This window comes from Equus przewalskii, chromosome 5 (genome assembly GCF_037783145.1).
Source record: "Equus przewalskii isolate Varuska chromosome 5, EquPr2, whole genome shotgun sequence".
Taxonomy (NCBI): domain Eukaryota; kingdom Metazoa; phylum Chordata; class Mammalia; order Perissodactyla; family Equidae; genus Equus; species Equus przewalskii.
Window position 1 is genome coordinate 70019634 of NC_091835.1, and position 22417 is coordinate 70042050.

At 58.2% G+C, this 22417-nt stretch overlaps 1 protein-coding gene across 1 annotated transcript in view; it reads right to left on the reverse strand.

Moving 5' to 3' along the window:
* Window positions 1-22217, reverse strand: part of FIGNL2 (fidgetin like 2) — a 28366-nt gene extending 6149 nt beyond the window's left edge. The window contains exon 1 of the mRNA XM_070621372.1: window positions 22087-22217. The gene's annotated coding sequence lies outside the window, so the exon portion shown is untranslated. The remainder of the gene's footprint in view (window positions 1-22086) is intronic.
* Between the last annotated feature and the right edge of the window lie 200 nt (window positions 22218-22417).

Below are 22417 nucleotides of genomic sequence, written 5' to 3' on the forward strand. Positions count from 1 at the left end.
ATAAGACAAACTTACAGTTTCAGTATTCTTTCTTCAACAAATTTTTATTGAGCAAATACTAAGTGCTGTGCTAGGCATGGGGGCTGACTGAAAGGTGAATGTGATGGTTCAGCCAGGTGACGGATTCAGGTAGACAGTGTCCCCTGTGAGGTGGGAAAATAGAGGTGTGTGCCAAGGGCTCAGGGGAACATGCCGCACCTGGTTGAGAAGGGCTCACCAGGGAGTGGTGTCTTTACTGGACTTTGAAGGGTGAGAAACCAAGTTGGCCAGACAGGCTAGAGGGTTCCAGCACTTTCCAAGGTGCAGAGCACAATGCATTCAGAAAGCCAGGGCTGTGCTAGCTCATACGCCCTATTCCCCTCCTCAAGACACTTTACTGCCACCTTCTGGAAAATTGTCATAACAAATCTACAAATTACCATGTCTCTGGGGTGAATCGTGCCCTTTAGAAGAAGGTCTCATATGCAGTGCGCAACCTAGTTAACCATACATTGCAAGCCTGGAGGGAGCACCAAGAAATGTTGGGTCACCGGAGCCTTGGAAGTGGGTATATGGGGGGGAGAGGGAGGGAGAAGAAGAAGCTGAAAATAATCCAGTCGCTTCTCAGCTTCACAGTTGCCCTTACCTGCAGCAGCCTGTCGACAGCACCACCCCCATTGATCTCACTACCTCCTCTGACTCTGACCTGACATCAAAGGGAGAGGACGCTCTTTGAAAATGAACTATACTCTCAGCCCTGCTGCCTAAGGAAGGCACGAGCCACAGACACTAAAGCTTACAAAGGAAAGCGGAGTTCATGAGGGGCGTTCACCTCCATCTGGTGGTCCTGGCCACCAATGGCAAGAGGGCTGAGCAGACAGCAGAGCTGGGTGTGAGGGCCAGGGGCAGAAATGCAGCTCTCCAGCTCCGCTGAGAGGCGTCACCAAGAGCAGAGGCATTACCTGGTGTAAAGGGCTAACGTCCTGCAACCCTAGAAATCACAAGTGGTTCTGGCTGCAGGGTCACAGGAGGTAACGTCCACGTTAGACAAATGCAAATACTGCGTTATGACATGGACCCCAAACCCTTTTTTCCTATTTACTGCTATCTGTGCTTTGGCTCCTTAATATGAAGAGAGATTGACCTTGATGATGGCACTTTGCCTGAGCGTATTAAACTGGGCGTGCTGGGGAGAAAAAGTGACCCCTCCCAGCACACAGACACAGTAAAGAAGGCTCTGGATCTGGACTTGTCCACACGCACTTCCTTCACCGCCTGCCAGACCCTCTGCTCCTCCTCGTGGCTGTTTTGTGGTGTCCTCTCTGCCCTCCCTCCCACCCGCTCCTGCCCTGGCCGCAGCCATCTTCCCTGAAGACCACACACCCTGGTCGTCACTGAAACTCTCTACGTCAGCTACTGGGGGCTCCAGGAACCCACCTCCAGCCCCCCAAGCCTGTCCTCCGGGCTTCACACCCAGCCTCCTGCTTCCACTCCAGGATGAGCCCCTCCCTAGAGGGGACCTGTCTGGGCAGCTCATCCAGCCCACGTGAGCTCTACCCTCAAGCCCATCAGATACTTCTCCTCCGGGTAATTCTCTTCCCAGGGGCACATCTCCCTCACCTCTGGCCTTTTGTCTGTCCTCACCTTTATCAACATCTACATCCACTTTGCAGTGCAGGACGCCTGAGGTCCGTCCACCCCAGCCCTTGACCCCATCCTGGCCCAGGCTGGGATCTTGCCCCATCAACTATTATTATTATTATTAACTATTCCCCCCACTACAGCGTCCAGGCCCCCTCCCCATAGCAAGCTCAATTCTTTCCCATCTTCAAAAAGACCTCCTTCAGCCTAAGTCCCCCACTAGCTAGCAGCCATCTCTCTTCCCCTTCTCCTTCACCATCTGGCCTCTGCTAGAGGTCCTTTAGTGGTCTAACTGGGGAGCAGGGGACCAGATCACCAAGTTCTGCCGAACTTAGTCACATAGCACTCAAGACTTCCTCCCACCTCTTCCAAGGGAAAGAACAAAGATCTGGCCAGAACCCAACTGCCTGAGGAGCAAGCTCAAGTAGACAACCCAAGGGGGCAAGAGGAGGGCAGAATTTCAGGGAGAGGGAGGTGCAGTTGCCTGACCTACAGGCAGGCTAAGAATGCTGACCCATGGGAGCCTGAGGACACACCAGCATGCGTGCACGGACCGCTGGAACATGCACAGATGTGCACAGCTGCAGGCACACATGCATGTGTCTGTGCGTGTGCAGGTAGGTCCGGATACACACAGAAGCTTTAAGCGCAGTCTCAGTTGGGTGCTTCCTGACACACCCAGGCCTGTTCCAGCCCTCTTGCTCCTGCATAGAGACCGTGGGCCTGCCTGTGGCCCAGCCCACAAGCTCCTGCCATTCAGCCTCCTGCACCTGGAGGGCTCCTGCCCCCGCCTCCCTCCCAGGTCCATAGGCCACCCTCCAGTCCCCTCCATCAGCTGAGCTGGAGGTGCGGAAAGGCCTCCTGACTTGGGGGAAAGTGTGGGCTTTGAATCAGAGAGACCTGAGTTTGAATCCAGGCCCAGACACTTATGTGTGACCCTGAGCAAGTGGCCTGACCTCACTGAACCTCAATTTCTCCATCGGTTAAAGGGCATAACATATGCCTTGAAGAGTGGCCATGATGATTAAAGAGTGTATGTAAAGTGTGCAGGCCAGAGTGGGGTACAGTAGTATGCATGATAAATGTGCAGTTAGGAACCCGAGCAGCGGCCCAGCCCTGCTGAGTGACTACCAACAAGTCACTTCCCCTTGGGGTTGGGGGAGGTTGGAGAATGTTCTGTGGGTGAGGGTCCTTCCAGCTCTGGCATGACAGATGGGTCCTCGTGGCATTTCCCCAGCAGCCCAGCACTAGGGACAGAGCCTGTCCCTTTTCTGTGCTCCACATGCTTGAGCTTACGTAGCCCTGGGAGATAACACCATTGTCATCACCCCCATTTTACAGGTGAGGAGACTAAGGTACAGAGAGGTCACTACATCCCCAAGGCACAAGCTGGAACAGAAGTGGAGCAGGATTCAGACCCTAGCAGTCTGACGACAGAGCCCAAGCCCTTCCCTCTCGGCTGCACTGCCTCCCCGGTCCAGCCTTTGGTTCTCACGGGCCAGAGAAGAGCCTGAGGCCACGACACCGCCTGCACTGCCTCTGGAAACACGTTCCTGTACTTCCTGGGAACGCGGCTATGCCTCCAGTGCGGTATATCTATCCTCCAGACCTGCAGTTGGAAGCACCTCCCCCGGAGGATCCCAAGTCGCCTATGCCCCCAGGCAGCAGAATTTCTGTCCTCACCGCAAAACAAGTAGAGCTGTCCCTTTCCTGTAAACTTGCCACCTGATACGCGTTCACACCCCTAGGCTGGACAGACCTCCTTATTTGGGTCGGTGGCCTTCCCTGGGGGTGGCTGGGACTCTGGAGGAAAAGCAACATTCTGCAACTGCGGCAAAGTTTGGGGAGCAAGGTCAGGCTCCCGAGGCAGCTCTTTGTCTGCAGACCCGTGAGGGCCAAGGGCCTCCTACATGGAGCGGGCTGGAACTCCACTGACCCCGGCCGCAGAGTGCAGTCCTTCAGACTCACAGGCCACCGATAAATAGTAACAGGGAGAATTACTGGATGGAAGGGGAAGTCAAGAATTCCTTAAAGCCCATCTGTAGGAAGTCTTGCAGGATCCGTGGGAGAAGCGACTCGGCCTTCACAAGTGACTAAAACACTCAGTGCGCCCATTTCAGTCCTTGTGGACCTGTCCAACCCCATGGGCCATGCCCTGCCCGGAGCAGTCCATGCATGGGGCCTCACACAGGCTGTGACAGTGTCATTTATAATAAGAAATATATATCTGGTCTTCATCCACTGTTCCTGGCCCGAAGCTCCCCAAACTCTTGAATTTCCAGAGCAATGAGAGCAATGGGAGCATCTTTCGTTAGAATATTTGGTCTCTTGTCCTCAGTTTCTGAAATAGCTTCAAAGCCATAAAAGTGAAATGGGTGTCTTGTTATTCATACAAGCCCCTTTCAACCACACCTGAGTTTATGCTGATAAGATGATTTTTGGAAAGCTCCTAGTAACCTAAGCATGGAGGCTGGCTGCCAGGGGAACCAGCCATGATTAGAGGGTTGGAACTTTCAACCTACCCCCCACACCCCTCCCACCACCCAGGAAAGGAAAGGGGCTGGAGATTGAGTTCAATCGCCAATGGCCAATGATTTAATCAATCCTGCCTGTGTAATGCAGCCTCCACAAGACCCCAAAAGGGCAACACATGGAGGCGCTGGGAGGGTGGGGCCCCAGAGAGGGCGTGGACGCTCCCAGCCCCTTCCCACGCCCCTTATCCTGTGCATCTCTTCCATCTGGCTGTTCCTGATCTTATATCCTTTCATAATAAACCCGTAATCTAGTAAGTAAACTGCTTCCCTGAGCTCTGCGAGCCGCTCTAGCAAATTAATGGAACCCGAGGACCGGGTCGCGGGAACCTCTGATTTATAGCCCATCGGTCAGAAGCATGGGTGACAACATGGACTTGAGATTGGCCTCTGAAACGAGGGCAGCCTTGAAGGACTGAGCCCTTAACCTTTGGGATCTGACACTATTCCCCTGTAGAGAGTGTCCAAATTGAGTCAAATTTGTAGTTAAATTCAGCTGGTGCAGCAGAATTGGCTCATGTGTGGAAAACCCACACACCTGGCGTCGGAAGTGAAGCAGTGTGAGAGTAAAGGAGAGACACACACGGGAAGAGTGTGTTTTTCCCTCACGCAGGCCTCAGACACTCCTCCTCCAGCCCACCCAGCATCCCACGGCAGCCATCACCCTGAGCTGTCACCGTGACCATGGGCAAGACACCTAGCCTCTCTAAGCCTCACCTTCTTCAGTTGTCAAATGAGACGGTGTGGATGGTGGACCGCAAACTTTTCTCTCTCCCTAGGAACCCCTTTAAAGTAAATTTTATACAAGATGTGGTGGGAAGGGACGCCAACCATGCAGTGTCAATGCCCGTCTCCAGCTCCCTAAGGAGGCCCCTAACTCCCATTCTGGATCATACAGAAATTCTAGGCTTCAGAATTCCATTACCCACCGGGAAGGAGGGGGCTTGGCCAGACGGGGCTGGGGGCCGGGCAGGGAAGGAGGGGCAGCTGTGTGGCGGCTCCAGGCCTGAGTGGAGAAGGGGCCACCGCTGCCCTCCTGGGCCAGCTCCCCGGCTCCATTATCTCAGCCCCAGACAAAGGGGCTGGAGAGGGGAATCCCATTGTTGGGCCTCATATGGAAATCTCATTAATCTATTCACCGCGGCTCCCACAGGCCTTTTGTCCCAGGCTTTTTGTCTACTGCTCAAAACTGGTACCCTGGGGGGGGTCTCTGGTCGCCTGGCAGGGCTTGAACAGGACTGTTCCCCACCACTGGGCCCTGCCCTTCATGCCAGCTCCCCGTTACTGCAAGAGGAAAGGAGAGGGAGGGGCGACAAGAGGACTCCGGAGAAGGAGTCACCTGCCACCGCCTTGTACCCACCACACAGGAACCTCTTCTCCCAGTCCAGGCCAGCGAGCAGCCCCCAGCACAGCTGGACCCAGAACTCTGCCTGGGGGGACCCCCTGGGCCTGGCATAGGGCCTACTGTAGGTGGGGCTCAATAAAAGTTTGGGGACGAGCCAAAGGAGGCCAGAGAGGTGGCTGCAAAACTCCGCGTTGCAGGGGCTGCAGCTCGTTTCTGCAGGGACTCTCAGGATGCCGTCAGTGTCCCAGGGAGTATCAGCCGGTAGAGATGCAAAATTGGATCGAACTGTGACCCCCCCCCCCCCCCGTCCTCAGGGATGCTGTGGTCTAACAGGAAAGATAAGGGAAAAGTGGTCACAGCCAAAAGACAGGGCGGGAGGGAGGAAAAGAAAGAGAGACAAGAAAAGACTGAATTCTGGAAGCCTGGAGACAGTTGAAGCTATTTTCCGGGGTGGGGGGTATCAGGCAGCACCTAAAACGAGTCTCTGAGGATGGAAAGCACTGTGGTCTGTGCGTGGACTTGAGGCCGGTGAGAGGAGGGGCCAGAGCCGGGCAGGGAGTGCCGGCCCGCCCATGTCATCACTCACTCGCTGCCCACAGCACCCCACCTCATAGATACTGTCTACAGATGACACACTGAGTCCCAGACAGGAGATGCGGCTTGCCCAAGGTCAGAAAGGGGACCCCCTACCTCTGGCCAGTGTTTTCCCCACCTCCACAGGCTGTGGGGAGGCAAGGATGCAAACTGAGGAGCAGACCCCTGAGGGGAGGAGTCTGCCCAGGGGATCAGCACCGTCTCCCTGTCTCCCTCCCTGTCCCCAAATCTGGAGAAATGATGCAGAACTCGGAGCTGGGGACAGGGAGTGGGGAGCAGAGGAAGACGAGGATGGATGCACGAGCTCCAAGGAGTGGGAATGGTCAGGACAGGTGTGGTCACTGTTGGGGTGATTGTGTGTCAAGGATGCTGTCCCTTGATCCCCCCTCCTGCAGGAGCACTCCCCCCCTCCTGCAGGAGCACTCCCCCCCTCCTGCAGGAGCATTCCCCCCTCACCTGCAGGAGCACTCCCCCTCTCCTGCAGGAGCACTCCCCCCTCCACGGGATCATTCTCATCAGCCTACAAACAGGCTTTTATTTCTCCATCTTAGGGGGAAAAAAAGCCCAAAATCATCTCTGATCCCCTCCAACTACACCCTATTGCTTCCTACTTGCTTTTCAGCAAAACAAAAACCAAGAAGTTTAGAAGTTGCCTATACGACTGTTTTCTGATTCCTCCCCTTCCCTCCTCTCTTGAGCCCTTCCAGCCAGACTTTCACACGCAGCACTGCGGCCGCCCACGCACATGGCCGCGTGGTTACGTCCCTGGTCGCCCCAGGCCCAGCTCAGCAGTCTTGGACTGGGCCGATCACCCCTCCTTCCTGGAAAGTCCTCACCGCCTCCGGCCTCCTCTCCTCCTCAGCCTCTTTCACTGCCCTCCTTCCACACCCTCCCCTCTGAGCCTTGCAGAGCCGGGGGCTCAGTCCTTCTCTCCACATCAACTCCTTGGAGCCCCCATCCAGTCTCGCGCCCTTGACCACCGTCTGTACACTGAGGATTCCTGAACGAGCTTCTCCAGCCTGGGTCTCTCCCCCGGCCCTGCTGGCAGTCAGCCTGCTTCCTGACACCTCTGGTGGAATATTTAATTAGCACAATTAATGCATCCAAAAATCAAACTCTGATTCCTCACCCCACCCCACCCCTACCCCATCTTAGGAAATGGTAGCTTCGTCCTTACTAGTTGCTCAGGCCAGAAACCTTGGGTCATCTTGAACTTCTCTCCTTGCCAGCTCAGACCAGCAAATCAGATGGGCCTTGGCTTCAAAACCTATTTGAACTGCCACCACTTCTCACCACCTCCCTCCACGCCGTCTCTCACCTGCTGACTGCAGCAGCCTCCTGTCCCATCTCCCCATTTCTACCCTCGCCCCCCACTCTCTAGTCTCAACACAGGAGCCACGACGACCCTTGAAAAGACGTCCGATCATGTCATTCTTTGACCCAGCAGCTTCCAGTGGCTCCTCTCTCACTCAGAAAAAAAGCCCAAGTGGCCTACCGGGTCCCCCTTACCTCCGGGCCTCCCCTCCAGCCACACTGGCCTCTCGCTGCTCCCCCTACACCAGGCAGGCTCCCACCTCAGGGGCCCTTGCTGCACTCGGTGCCTACAGCCCGCTTTCTTTTCCCCAGCTCTCTGCATGGCTCACACCCTCACTTACTTCAGGTCTCTGCTCCACCATCACCTCATCAAACACTGTCCCCCTCAACCTGACGTTCTCCGTAGCACTTGTCATAAATCTGACCTACTAGTTGCTTTATTGTCTTGTGTCGACTAGAAAGTTCCATGAGAGCAGGGACTTTGTTCACTGTCATATCCCAAGCACCTAGGACAGTGTCTGGCACACAATAAGTTCTTAATGGACTCTGTAGGATGGATGGATGGATGGATGGATGGGTGGGTGGGTGGGTAGATGGATGTATGGATGGATGGATGGGTAGGTGGGTGGGTAGGTGGATGGGTGGATGGGGGATGGATAGATGGGTGGGTGGGTAGGTGGATGGGTGGATGGGGGGTGGATGGGTAGATGGATGGATGGATGGATGGATGGATGGATGGATGGTTGGATGGAAGGGTGGATGGGTGGATGGGTGGATAAGTAGATGGATGGGTGGATGGGTGGATAGATGGATGGATGGGTAGATGGGTGGATGGGTAGATGGATGGATGGATGGAAGGACAGGTGGATGGGTAGATGAGCAAAGAAGCTGTGTCCAAATAAAGCAAACACTTGGAGCCCACTTGAGATGGGGAGGGTAGCAAGAGGCAAAGCCCAGGATTTCCCTTAGGAGTGGACAGGGGAGGGTGCCTCCTGGAAGCAGAGTTTGTGTCTGAACACCAGAGGAAACTGCCCATCCCGGCCCCCAGGGACCCCACCTGGCCTCCCGTTCTTTTTAATCTTTCTCCTTCTCTCCTTCCCCAGTCAGGCCTCTGCGAGAAGACAAAGGGGCACTGGAATCCCCATCAAAGGCCGCAGGACACATGGTAAAGAGATCAGGCCCCTTGGGAGCCTGCCTCCTCAAGGGAGTGAGGCCTCCCCGCCAGCCCGGCTCCTCTCTGGGATGGGGGGGATGCTCCGGCCCTGGACTCCTCATATGTCAAATGCCAAACAGCAGGAGGTGGGCCTGAGCCAGGCTGACCAAGCGGCCCCCATCTGGGCTGTGTGTGCACACGCGCTGGGGGGAGGGGAGAGTGCAGAAATCCCTGCCTGTGTCGCGGTCAGGGCCACAGACAAGCTGTGACCATCTGCTCTCGTCTTGAGAGGCCAGGCCAGGGGCCCAGCACCCTTGGGGATAAACCTTCCCTTTCTCCCAGGCTTCCAGTGTGTGCAAAGAACTTTCATGGTTACCCTCCGGTTTCTCCCTCACGACTTCGCTGCCAGATAAGCATATTGTCCCCATTCTGCAGGGGAGGAAACAGAGGCTCAGGCAGGAGAACTGATTCTCTCAAGGTCAGAACAGCTAGTAAGGGGAGAAGCTGGGACTCGGCCCATTCTGCCAGCCCCTCCCCCAGCCGTGGCCAAGTCCCGGGGCGCCAAACTCAGGGCCCTCACCAGGCTAGGCTCTCAGGCACGGCCCTTCCATCCATCCCTGGCTCATCCCTCAGCTCCAGCCCAAGCCTGCCCCACAGCCCCCTCTTCCAGGAAGCCTTAGAGGATTGACACCCCCAAGAAAGTTCCTAAAATGCCTCAAAGTCTGGAGCTCTGTACAGCCACTCCTTTCCCACCCTGGACTGTTGGTCTGTCCCTGGGTGTTTGGCCCCCTGGTGACCCAGGACCTCTTAAGGGCAGCGTAGCCACCCGCAGGAGCAGACAAGCCCCGAACTGGTGGGGCAAGGGTCCAACAGACGGCAGAAGGAAGAGGCCCTGCCCCAGGCCACACAGCCATGAAGGGATTTGCACCCAAGGGCTTGGCTTGGACCCCTGAACACAGCCTCCAATCCTGTGCTGGCCAATTCGCATCTGCTAGCCACAAGTGGCTACTTAAATGCATTAAAATGTATCAATTATTTTAAAATTTACATTATTAATTATTTTTAAAATTTACTACTAAAGTTAAAATTCAGTCCCTCAGCAGCAGGAGCCGCACTCCCAGCACTCAGCAGTCACGTGGGGGAGCGGCCACTGTACTGGACAGCAGACACACAGGACATTCGCATCACTGAGGAGGGTTCTACTGCCCAGCACAGGTCTGACCCCAGGCAGCACTTTCTCCCCAGCCAGCGTGTCCCCACGGCTACCGGAGCCCCTGCCCGCAGCGCTCCATGGAACTTGACTGGAGTCTCGCTTCCTGAGGTCTCCAGGCAGACCTCCCTAGATTCAGACTCCTTTCCTTCGGATTCCTAGGGAGTTGTCTGCCTGGCTGGCCCAAGCCTCCCAGGAGCCAGGGAGGGAGGGGGCTTGCTGGACCAAGCCCCTCCCCACCAGCCCAGCCCGTCCTGCCTGCCTGTGCCCTCAAGCTCAGGGCAGGAGAGGAGGGGCAGGCTGAAGGGGAGGGGAGGATGTAGGATGGGGCAGTTTGTCATCTGGCCCTTGGGGCTGTGCTTCCTTCTCTCCCCCCTCAGCTGCTCGACACCCCTCCCCCCTCACCTACCATCCTCATCCTCATCAAATCCCAAAGACAGATGGGGGCTGGCAGGAAGAAACGTGACCGCAGTGAAAGCACTCTCAAGTGGCAACACAGTCCGGGGGTCACAGCTGTGTCCCCCGAGGCCTGGCCAGTCCCTCATGTCCAGCCTTGTGTCAGCCAGGCCTGGGCTAAAGCGAGGCTCAGTGAAGGAGGGGGGACACTTAGGAATCTTAGGAGGAGATTTAGGAATTCGCAGGTGCTGGATTATTCTAGCAGACCCTACCCCAGTTAGACACGCAGTCACTCTGGCCGCTCATCCATCCATCCATCCATTCAACACACATTGAATAAGGCCCCACCGTGTCAAGATGTAACAAGAGGATGTAAAGATGGACAGGTGGGCTCCCTAACCAGCTCGACCAGGTAGGGACCTGGCTTGTTCTGGCCTTAATCCTTGTTCCAGGCTAGATGAAGCTCCTTTGTCTCTGCCCAGTGGTCTGAGCAGGATGGACACCCCCCACCCCCTCCCTCAAACAGGCGCACATGCACACGCGCACATACACACACACATACACACTCCCAGCTGCTGCCAGGACCCCCCCTCCCATGGTCTCTCTGGCCAATCACAGCACTGAAGGTTAAGTCCCACTGCCCAGCGGCCCCCAGGGAGTGTATTAGCACATTTGAACCGCTCAACCTGCAGTGACAAAGCCTGGGGCCTTGGGAAGAGACACAGCAGGAGGGGTGGGGGCCTGGGGGGAACTGGCCTCCCTCCCCTCCCAGGGGAAAGCTCAGGACTAGATTAAGCATTCTGGGGCACAGAGGAATTTGGGGGCCCCAGCTCCAGCAGTGAATAAGCGATCCATAAAATCCCGATTTACACACTCACTGATCAAACGGCCCACGACTACCCCGGGAGGCTGGGGGTGGCTCCCGGGCCTCCCCACTCTTGCAGAAGGTCCTAGGGAGCCCAGAGCTGGACCCCGGACACAGATCCCATGCTTTATCTGCAGACTCAGTCCCATCCCAATCCCCAGGAGGGGCTTCCGTCCCCAGGGCCTGGCCACCTGCCTGTACAGGCTGTGATCTGGCTGTCTTTGGGGCTGGCTGGCCCGGTGGCCATCTTCGCCCGCTCTCTGTGAATAACTGCTCTTCCCCTCGCCTGTGCTGCCCCGGGGCTGCCAGGGCTGACTTCAGCCTCCTCAAAGCTGCTAATCACTTTTCCAGCTCTGAAGCCCCCTCTCCTCCCGCCCCTTTCTTTCCAACAGCCCCTCCATGTTTTCTCTTGATCCCCTCCCAGCTGGAGCTGCTGGGATGCTCTGAGCCCTTTCCCTCCACCACCGGTCTCCCCTACCCCAGGCTACATGGGGAGCGGGTACCGGCTCTCCATCCCCCAGCCGTCCCCCTGGGGACACCAGGTAGGGACAACTAGCCTAGTTATGACCCTTGCCCCTTCCCCAAAAGAAAACAGTTTGTCTTCACCTGCCTAAATTTTGTTTGCTTCACTTAGTTAGGCTGCCTGAAATTTCCGCAACAGAAAATCATCCTGGTTAACAAGCATCCACTTTCAAACCAAGTGTGCCTCTGGGAGGGTCCAGGCCATCAGCGCCCGCCTCTCAGTGAAGGCCAGCAAGGCTGAATGCCTCTCCCTGATGCCTGCACAAGGTGAGCTGTGCTGAGCAAGTGGAAGTTGCACCAGGAAGCAGGGGCAGTGAGCCTGGGGGGCCGGGAACTGCTTAAAGGGCAGCGCAGCGCCCACCCTGCCACGGCCTCTTATCACTACTTTCTCTTTCTTCTCCCCAAAGCCCCAGTACATAGTTGTATATTCTAGTTGTGAGTCCTTCTGGTTCTTCTATGTGAGCTGCCACCACAGCATGGCTACTGACAGACCAGTGGTGTGGTTCCACGCCCAGGAACTGAACCCAGGCCGCTGAAGTGGAACATGCTGAACTTTAACCACTAGGCCACCAGTGCTGGCTCACTCTGCTCACTACCTGAGCTAAGTTGGAGCCGGTTAGGGATGGACTTCAACTCTGGGCCCTGAGGACAGGACAGAAGGGGAGGGACAGCTCACAAGTCAGGCTGCCATCTCCCCGAGGCCACTGCCTGCTGGGCTGGGGGCCTGATCTCCTTGATCTCCTTCAGTCCCCACAGCAGGCTGCGCGGTGGGGAGTGTGGTGGCTTGTGGTGGAGTCCATTCTACAGAGGACAGGCTCCTCCCTTCTTCTCCCTTCCCTCACCTTCACTGGCTGCTTCCAAGGACCCTTGAACGCAGCCGGGATCTATTAGCAACTTGAGTGAGGCAGGTGTCTGAAGCCCAGCCTGAAAGACTGACCAAGGCTGGGGGTCTCTGAGGCCAGCCCAGCAAGCCCGGGGGTCCCTCTGCAGGTCACCGTCCCACCTCCCTCCTGTGAGTCAGCCTCTGAGAGTGGGACGAGTGTCTCGATCTCTGTTTCCTCCAGTGTGACATGGGAGGACCCAGCATCTCCCACAGGCTGCTGTGAGGACAATGAAGGAAGGGTGGTCTTCCAAGACGCCTGGAGCAGGGCCAAGGGTGGGGCAGGGCACCAGCGCAGGCTCTGACTCGGCTCCTGAGAGGGCTCGCTAGGTGCTCCGGCCTGGGAGCGGGGGGAACGAAGGAGGACCCACTGAGCTAGAGGGACTCCAAGGAAAAAAATACAGCTCCCAAGCTACCCACTGGGCCCCAGAGTGGGCAGCGCTGCCCTGCAGGAGTGACGTCCCCGTCCTGCCCCGACTGTCGGGTGGGTCTGCAGAGGCTGTGAGGGAACTGAGCTCACCATCACCGGAAATGCAGTCTGAGGCCCAAACCACAGCTTCCCAGAACAGCCTAGCCTGACCCCTGGCTCCTCCCACCTGTGACCTAGGGCAGCTCTCACCAGCTCCTCCTCTGCCAATCGAAGGAGGAGCCCCAGGGCCTGGCTGAGGCCCCCCTTCTGCCATTTAGAAACTGCCCAGGTAAGATCACATGCCCCGTCAGGTCCCTTGTGAGAGCCCACCGTGCCAGACCCCACTTCCTCCCAAGCCACCCTTTTCACCATCCCTGGGAACCTTACGGGGAGGGTTAGGGATGTAGAGGGGACTCTTCAGGGCTCCCTGGGCGCCCACCAAGACCTCAGACTCACACACCTGGGGAAAACACCCCCACCTTCTCTCTCCAGAGTCCACCCAGGCACCCAGGCTGGAAACCCTGGAGGCCCTGGCTCTCCAGCTCTTGCAGCCTCTGCCGTCCAGCTGGACACTGGGTCCTCTTGACACTTTCTGAAACGACCCCCAGCTCTCATGTCCCCTATGACGGCTGGCCCACATGTGGACCCACTGCCTCTCCCTCCTGATCCTTCTTCTGCCCACCTGCCAGGGTAGTCCTTCTGTCTAAAACACACACCCAAACCCTACTGACCACAGAGTGGACGCCAAACGCCTCAGCCTGCCACCAAAGGCCAATCAGTTTGTCCTTCCAGCCTCAGACCCTGCCACTCTGGCCCCTTCTAGCCCCTCCAGCCATGGAGTCCATTCTCTGGGCCAGACACGGTCACACTTCCAGGCCTTGGTGCCATTTGGTCCCTCTGCCCAGAAGGCCGTCTCCCCCATTCTGCAGCCGTGGCGCTCCCATGCTATTATGTCACTTTGACTCTGATGCTGTTGCTGGCTCCCTCGGGGGTACGCTGCACAAGTGCCCTGCCCCTCGGTCCTGCCACCTAAAGGCCTTCTTTAGAGTCGGTGGCACCCGTTCCCTCCCTGCTTGGCCAGCCCTGCCCCTGGGCCTTTGCACAACAGTGCTCTGGCCAAGCAGCCCCCATCTGTTGCTTTTCTCTGTACTTTCCATCCCAAAGTCCCCTCCCCAGAAAACCTTCCCTGATACAATGGCAGTGGGCCTTTGGGTTTCTTTCTATAGTAAGTACTTGTTCTAATTCCTCTTTTTGAAGATTATTCACTTTTTCATTGAGGCACAAAGATTTGCAGTTGAGGGCCAGCCCCAGTGGCCTAATGGTTCAGTTCAGTGTGCTCTGATTTGGCAGTCAGGGTTCAGTTCCTGGGTGCGGACCTACACTGCTCTGTTAGCGGCCATGGTATGCTGGCAGCCCATACACTAAAAAATAGAGGAAGATTGGCATGGATGTTAGCTCAGGGTGAATCTTCCTCAGCAAAAAAAAAAAAAAGAAAGAAAGAAAGAAAGAAAAGATTTGCAGTTGAACCCTGTGCTTTGCCCCAGCTAGAGTCGACCCCTCCCTGAGGCGCTCAGCTTCTCACCACAGTCTGGAGACAGGAACAGCTACACACAAGGCTTTCGGGGGCCTCAATGCCTGGGGTGTTGATGAGCATCCAGCTGGCAGTCAGTGGAGGGGGCTGTGGCTACTGCCCAGCTCAGGCACACGGCTATCCAGGGCTGGGAAAGACCCTCCCAGTGCCTGTCTCCTCGTCCCAGGACTTGGCCCTGCGTGGGTGTGAGGTGGAGGATGAGGTCAGGGCTCCTGACCATTTCTAGTCACAGCCACCTCATGCACTCAGTAAATCGGTGGCTTGTCCTCAAAAATACTTTTTAATGCATAAGATAAAAATACATGGACTGCTTTATTTGTCCATTATACCTCAATAAAGCTGGAGGCGGAAGTAAAATTTAAAGAATACATGGGATTACAAAGGGAATTAATAACATTGGGATACGGTTCTATCTATGAACTCCTCAGGGCTCATGGACCACAGCTCTCAGCCCAGAAGACTGGAGCCCCCCTCAGGCCCCACGCCCTCCCCTCAGCCAGGTTTAGGACTCAAAGTCGACCTGCATCAGTGTGGGTGGCATGTGACCTCCAAAAAGCTTAAGCTTTAAGGTCTAAGTGATCCTACGTTCCCTGGCCCCAAAAACGCCCCGTCCTTGTGCGTCCCTGTGCTTGGGGTGGTGAGAGACCCGCCCCTCCATGGCGGGCCAGGCCTGCACTGAGGGAAGGAAGCATGTCCAGGCAGCCCACCTGGGCTCCCCCAGTAGCTGCCCCCACCCCCAGGCAGCCCACCTGGGCTTCCCCAGTAGCTACCCTGCCCCCTCCTGTGTCTTTCCCAGCCCTGGGGGTGGTGGGCTGAGTAACTCCAGCTATGCAGCCTGGCCGGTCTACCTGGGTGTGAGTGGGCAGGGCTGTCCTCAAGGGGGTGGCCCCCACACCTGCAGGGTCACAGGAACAGAGAGAGAAAGAGAAATTGGGGGGAGGGTGCTAGGCAAAGACAGAGCAACCACAGCAATTCCTTCTGTCTGTCTGCTCCTGTATGGGACCCCAGCACCCCGCCAAGCTCCGCTCTAAGTTCATTTAACCCTGGGAAGCAGGTACAACTACTGGTCTCATGTTACAGAGGAGGAAACTGAGGCACAGTTAACTCATCTAAGTCACCAAGCTCTCCGGAGGTGGTGCCACTCGCCTGGGCAGTCTGGGGCCAGATGCTTTTCTGCCTCTCAAGTAAGATGTTGTCCCCATTTATCAGCTAAGAAAACAGAGGTGTCAGTTGATTCCTACCATCCTCCCCTGACCCCCTTAACTGTCTTCCTTCAACCCCCACCCCCACCCCCACCCCCCCCCCACACACACACACTCGGTTGCAAACCCTGGAGCTTAGCACATTTCAAAGTGGTTTTCATGGGACCAAACAAGTCCTTGCAGGTCTGAGACCCCAGCCCCTGGTTACAGTCACGACCACACCTGCGGAGAGTGAAGAGAGAGGCAGGGCAGCGCGCAGTCTGCAGACAGTGCAGAAAGACTCCTGAGCACTGAATTTCTCCAAGTACCTGAAGGACCATCGGATGGCGGACTGTGCAGCCCTGCGCAGCCCCTTGACTGTCTCTAGAAGTGATGAGCTCCCATCACGGGGAGAGAAGAGGCTGTCTTTACTGGGAGGGGTACTCCCGGGTAGGCTGAAGGGGTCTTCCTGCCCCCGCCCCCTGCCCTCGGCAGTTTCCCTGGGTCATCCCCACTGCAACTCCAGCCAGCTGCCCTTCCCACCCTGCTGAGGCAGCGCCTTCGTTCCCAACAAGGGGCTCAGACCCTAAAACTCCAGCCGGAAGAGGGCTACAGTACGGAAGGTAATAACATAAAGCATGGCCATCCCACACAGGACACAGTCCATCTAGAAAAGGAGCCCCTTCCTAGAGGAGGGAGGGTCCAGCGTCTAATGAACGCCGTGGTGGAAGGAGCACTTCTCTGAGGAGCTGGGTGGAAAGGCCATCTCCCCTGGTGGCAGGAGAGTTCCTAGGGGGGCCCCCTGCCCCAACAGAAACCGCAAGCAGACTGGGGAGAGGCGGAGCCACACGACACAGGTTGGGGAGGCCTTCCCCTAGTATAACCTGAATCCCAGTTTTCTTTCCCCACTGGCCTGGAAAGAAGAACAAACACCCCCAGACTCTGGAGCACCCAAGGGCCAAATAGGCCAGTCAGCAGCAGGGGGTTTTCCTGGTCTCTCACTCATTCCCACTGCGTTAGGGCCTCTGACACCTACGACTCAGCTTCCTCCGGGGAAACTCAGTCTCCTTGGACTCTGCCAATGATGCTGGCCCTGCTGTCAAGCAAGCAGTCTTTTCCCTGACTCTCCCCTCTCCAGCCCATCCCGTGCCCTCTCCACAGCTCTGAGCGTGCTACTCCCCGCTCCCATGCCTTCAGTGGCTCCCCACTGCACAGGGAGCACAAGGTGAGCGGTCCTGAAAGTGTAGCCTGTCCCTTTGCCTCTTCACTGATCCCCAATTGTCTTGTCAGCTCCTTGAACATGGGACCACATCCTAAAGTAACGGCTGCTGGATGCCTGGCTGCCTGGATAAAACACCAGGGCCTGGCACAGGGCCCTGCCAAGTGTACAGCGAGCGTGGTCACCCTTGACATCAGGTGCCTGTGGCAAAGCACACAATGCCAGGGCCGGGGACGTGCTTGGTCCTTCCTGGCCACATGGGAAGCGGAGGGTTGGCATGGGAGATCTGAGATGTGAACGCCCACTCGGGGCCTGATGGGTAGGTGCCCAGTGAGTGCGGAGGGTCTCAGGGGCCCAGGAAGCCCGACCCTGGCTGGTCGCCCTCTGGAGCCTGCAGTGCTGGTTGCAGGTGCTCAATACGGGTGTGTGAGAGAAAAATCCAGCCTCCTTGTCACATCTTCCCATCCTCCCCTGCTCCATCCCAGCAGCAGGCTGGGGAGCAGGTGGCCTGAGTGTGCCCAGGCGGTGAAGGGACATAGAGAAAGGTACACTTCCACCTCCCAGGTTCCTGAGGAGCCAAGCTGGCTATCCCCCCCGCCTGCCTCCTGAGCCCCCTCTCTGCCCTGACTCTACTTTGGAGAGAGTTTCAAAGATGGCTGGGCAAGCCCTGCCACGGGCCAGAACGTTCACACACGTGTCTGCTTTTTCTCCTTGCTCCCACATGGGGAGGTGGTTCTCTGAGCCCCTGGGTTCCACGTCACTGAGCAGGTCATCAGAGTAGGCGTCTATGTCAGAGACAAAGGGGCACACTATTTGAAACCAAGGCCTCAGTCACCTGTGGGCTCACTCACTAGTGCTTTTATTCCCATTCTGGAGATGAAGACATTGAGCCCCAACAGAGTAAGTAAGTGACGTGTCCAGGGTGATTATGCCTGACTAGTGGCAGGGTCATAGCCACGCAGGGCTTGGCACCTAGTGTGGGGGCCATGATTAGTCCTCATAAAATGGGGTCAGGGCCACAGTCCCATGGAGGCTGGCCCATGGCCACTGCCCAACACTCCCATTCACTGAGAACTACTCCTGGCTCCAGTCCCCAAGATGAATTGCAAAGGTGGACACTGTCCACACCCTGGTACTAACGGAGATGAGAACAAGGTTCCCATTGCAGGTCCGTCTCCTTGGCTGGGCCGGGCCAAGTAGGGAAATGGCAGCATCAACAGCAATTATAGCCCTGAGCACTGTCACCTGCGTTTCTGACCAGGCCCTCATAGGCCCACAGTCATTCAAGAGAGGATCTCAGGGCTCCCAGCTCCCACCTCACTTCATCTTCACAATAACGCTTACGAGGTGGGCACCGTTCCTAGTCCCCTTCCCAGATGAGATAGAGAGGATTTACTAAGTGCTCCGTAAGTGTTCGCTATGATTCATCAAGACGCTTATGGAATTGCTCAGAGAAGAGCTAGACTTTCCTGCCACTCATCCTTGTTCCCCGGGGACAAGTGGCTCCTAAAGCAAAATAACCCCTGGACACCCTCTCTCTAGGTGACACACTCAGAGAGGAGATGACCAGCCCACTCCCCGACCCAGGCAGTGTGAACCTGTCCCACTCAAGGGCTGGCCCAGCACCTCCATCTGCTACCCCTGGGCCCTTGGCTCATCCTGTCCCCGCCCCATGATCAGGCCAGGCAGACAGGGCGGGGTGTGGAGGTCAGGAGTGCTGAGCGACAGGCCCGATTCTGCCCTCAGCACTTCAGAGGGGGCTGGACTAGGGTGAGGGCTTCTTGATGTAGGGACCCCCTGGGCTTCAGGGGTCCAAGAACCCTCCACAGCAGAATGCAAGGTCTGGGTCAATTGATGGAACCACATTTTTCTGGGGACAGCTTTCATCGGTCCCTCTAAGGGATCTGTAAATCAAAAGAAGTTATGGACCCCCAGACTGGGGGATCGTGAAGGCTCCTTCCATCTCTAGTAGTCTTGGGCTATACGCATTCAAACACAAAGGCCAACTCAGCTGTCACTCCAGGAAATTCTGGTTTCTTGCTTCTTTGACTGCAGCACAAGGCCTGGGGCCCGGTGCCATGCAAGGTCTCTCCTGCCTTGATCTCCCTCACCAGCCCACCAGCTCCCAGAAGGGAGCAGGGCCAGCCCAGGCCTGAGATGGCAGAAGACACCAGGACGCCCCATGGTCGGCCTCGTGAGGCTCATCCCTGTCCACAGCCTCTGTCCTCTGGAAGGCAGGGGCTCAGGGTGTTGGGGACTCCCGGGCCTCGGGCCCACCTCTCCTGCTGCAGCCCTGGAACCTCACCAAGCCGTGCTCCTGCCGGGAGCCTGGTTTTCATTAAATTGGTAAAGAAGTCATTAACAGCCAGCCAAGTCAAGAAGAACCAAAGTTCTGCTGGAAGGCACAAGAAGGGTGAGGAGACCGGGGGCCGGCCCCTGCCCTCCCCGGCTGACCCATGGGGGAGGGGGAGACGGGGAGGCTGGGCTCCTAAGGGTCCAACGACAGCAGCAGTAGAGATGGGGGTGGAGAGTGGGGGCAGTCTTGGCCCAGATAATAAGCAATTGTTAATGTGATCCATATGGATCCTGACTGGCCTCTCTGTTTAACAGGATGATAATGGCAGGGAAAGAATGCTGGTCTGTGGGGAAAGGAAGGGGCAAAGTCCTCCCCAGACTTGGGGGGTGGGGGAGGGTCAGCAACAAGAAGGAGGAGACCCACCCAGGGGTCTCCACCCACCCAGGAGCGCAGAGCTATTTGCTATTTGCCCAAACGTGTCCAGATTCAGTGCTTTACAGGCTGCCCTTACGAAACCCCTTTTATTCCACCAAGAAATATCTACGGGGCACCCACAAGATGCCAAGCCCGGTGCCAGGCCCAGTGCGGGCAGGGAACTCCAGGCCCCACCACTGTCCTGCAGGAGGCAAAGCCTAGTGTGGACACAGCCACAAAGGCTGAAGGGAGGCACAGGTGCAGAGCTGGGGGAGCACGGAGGGAGGAGGAGCCAGTGACAAGAGCTGGGGACTCTGGGGAGGCTGCATGGAGGAAGTGTGGCATCTGAGCTGGGCCTTGAGGAATGAGGAGGTTGGGGAAAGACAAGGACAATGGGGAAGGCATTTGGCTGAGGGGACACCAAGAGCAAAGGCAAAGAGGCGTGAAATTGCGTGGAGGGAGTCTGAGATCTCGCAATAAAGCTGGAGCCCAGGCAGCGAGGGGGGGATTCTTGCTCCATAAAAAGCTGCGGCCATCCCATGGATGACGACGAGGAATGCAGGAAAGGGCCCTGGGAACAACACAGCCAAGCTGCTGCCTCCCCCTGCCCCCTCCAGTCTGTGTACTGGAATTGTCCCCTCAGGGGGTCCTCAGCCCAGCTCAGCCCACCCTTACACCACAGCCAGAAAACCCCTCAGGGCCTCGGAGGCGAACCTCATCCGTGTGTTTCTCAGTCCCTTTTTCTTCTCCTGGAGACATCGGGGTCCCCCTAAGGAATGGGGGTTATCTGGGCTTCACCAGGAGCCACTCCACTGCCCCAATCCCTTTGCCCCAAGAGGACTTTGCCCCAGAAAATGCCCCAGCGAGGGCATGAAGGTCGCTCCTTACAGGGGTGGCTGCTACGGACACCAATGGAATCAAGTGGAAATAAACGAAATGGCGTTAAATGTGGGAAAGGGGGATTTACGAGGCCTGTCACCCGCTCGGGCACGGCCGGCCAGCAAGCCCCGCCCCTTTCTCGCCCACCCCAGGAAGTCCCGCTCCGCCCCCTGCCCCGCAGCCCGCGGGCGCCGGGTCCCCGCGCGGCGGCACCCAGGCGCCCGGCGCGTCCGTCCTGGGCGGGCGCAGGCTCCGCGGAGACCGGCGCGTGCTCCGGCTAGGGGTCGGGGAGCGAAGCCCAGCCCGGCCGGTCCAGGAGGCACGGGGCTTTCGGGGTGGAGTCTGGAAGGGTCTGGAGCTCCCTCCGCAAGGTCAGAGTTCTTTGGACCACGGCACCCCCGGGTCCACTCCAAAGACGCCACAAGGAAGGCTCTGGGGACCGAGAAGTCCCCCTCCCCGCGGAAGCCCAGAGTGGGTTGGAACCGGATCCCCACTGCTCGCTGCCTGGCCCAGGGCAGGAGCCCGCTCGGCCGCGGCAGCCCGTGCGGACGACAACACAAACATTCTTCCGTCCTCTATTCTCCTCCAAATTAGGTATCCATGGAGACAGGGCCAGGCAGCCTGACAGCCCCACGGCCTAATCCTGATTTAGTGACCGTCCCTTTAACAGCCCACCCACCCGTCCACCCACCCCTGCGCGCCGGGCTGCCGCTGGGCGCAGGCTCCAGGCCGCTCACACGCTCCCCGCGCAGCACCCCCCCAGGCCGCCTCCCTCCGGGAGGGACTCGGGGCCTGGAGGGGCCAGGGAGGGGGGCCTGCATTTGCTGAGCACCTACTGTGTGCCGACCCTCTGCGGAGGACCCTCTACAGAGCGGGTTCCTAGCAAGGGAATTTCTGTGTAGACCAAGAGAGGGCTCTTGGAGTGGGAAGTTTAAGGGGCTCTCTCCAGAGAGCTGGGAGCTCAGAGGGTCTCCCGTGCGGCCTGTAGCCCACGGGTGAAGGTAAGTGCTGCTTCCTGCAGCCCCCTGACTCTGAGATGGGGGCTATGCTCTCCCGGGCCAAAGAGAAGAAAGGACGGGGTGGGCAGCAGGGGCGCAGGGCCCGAGGTGGCCTCAGTCTCCTGTCACTGCCCCGTCACCATGCTGGGGAATCTCCGGGCCAGGAACCCAGCCCCCACCCCCTCCCACACACACAGGGGCCGCTGGACAAAGACCTGACGGAGTGGGAGGGGCCTGCGGGCCGGCCCTCGGGCTCCGGACACAGGATCCTTCTGGGATCCGAACCCACAAATCCTGGCTCCCCAACCCCCAACCCCGCAGGCTCCCCCAGAGCCGGCGGCTCGCTATTGCTGCAGCCTCCGCACCAAAGGGGGCGGCGAAAAGGGTGCCCGTCGGCAGCGGGGAGGGGATCCCCTTCTTTGCCCGCCCCCTCCCCCCGGGAAGTGACCCTCGGCTCCCACGCACCCGCCCGGGTCTCTCGCTGGCCTTGCCCTTCGACCCCCGCCTAGTCGAGGCCCGCGCCCCGCAGCCCCCGCCCTCTCCGGCCCTCGCACTGCCCCGCGCCCGCGGACAAAGCTCCGGACACCCCGACCGAACGGTCACCACCCCCTGACCCCGGGCCGCCCGGGCGCCCCCGTGCCTGCCCCCGCCGGGCCCGCGGTCCCGTACCTCGGCATCCCGGCCGGGTCCTAGGTGAGTGTGCGCGGCCTGAGGGGGCGTCCGGCCCCGGGGCCGGGGCGCGGGCAGGGGGCGACAGGCCGGGGCTGGGGGGCAGCGGCGCTCACCATCCTGGAGCCGCTACTGCTGCGGCTGCTGCGGCCGCCGCGGCCGGGAGCGGGACTGGGCAGTGGGGGTGGCCGGACAAGGGCCGCCCCGGCTCCCCCCGCAGGCAGGACCCCCACCCCCACCCCCGCCTCCCCTTGCCCGCCCCCAGCGCCCTCCCTCGCAGGCCTTTGCTCCCCTCCCCTTTCCCTGCTCCTCCCCTCCCTGGGCGCCCCTC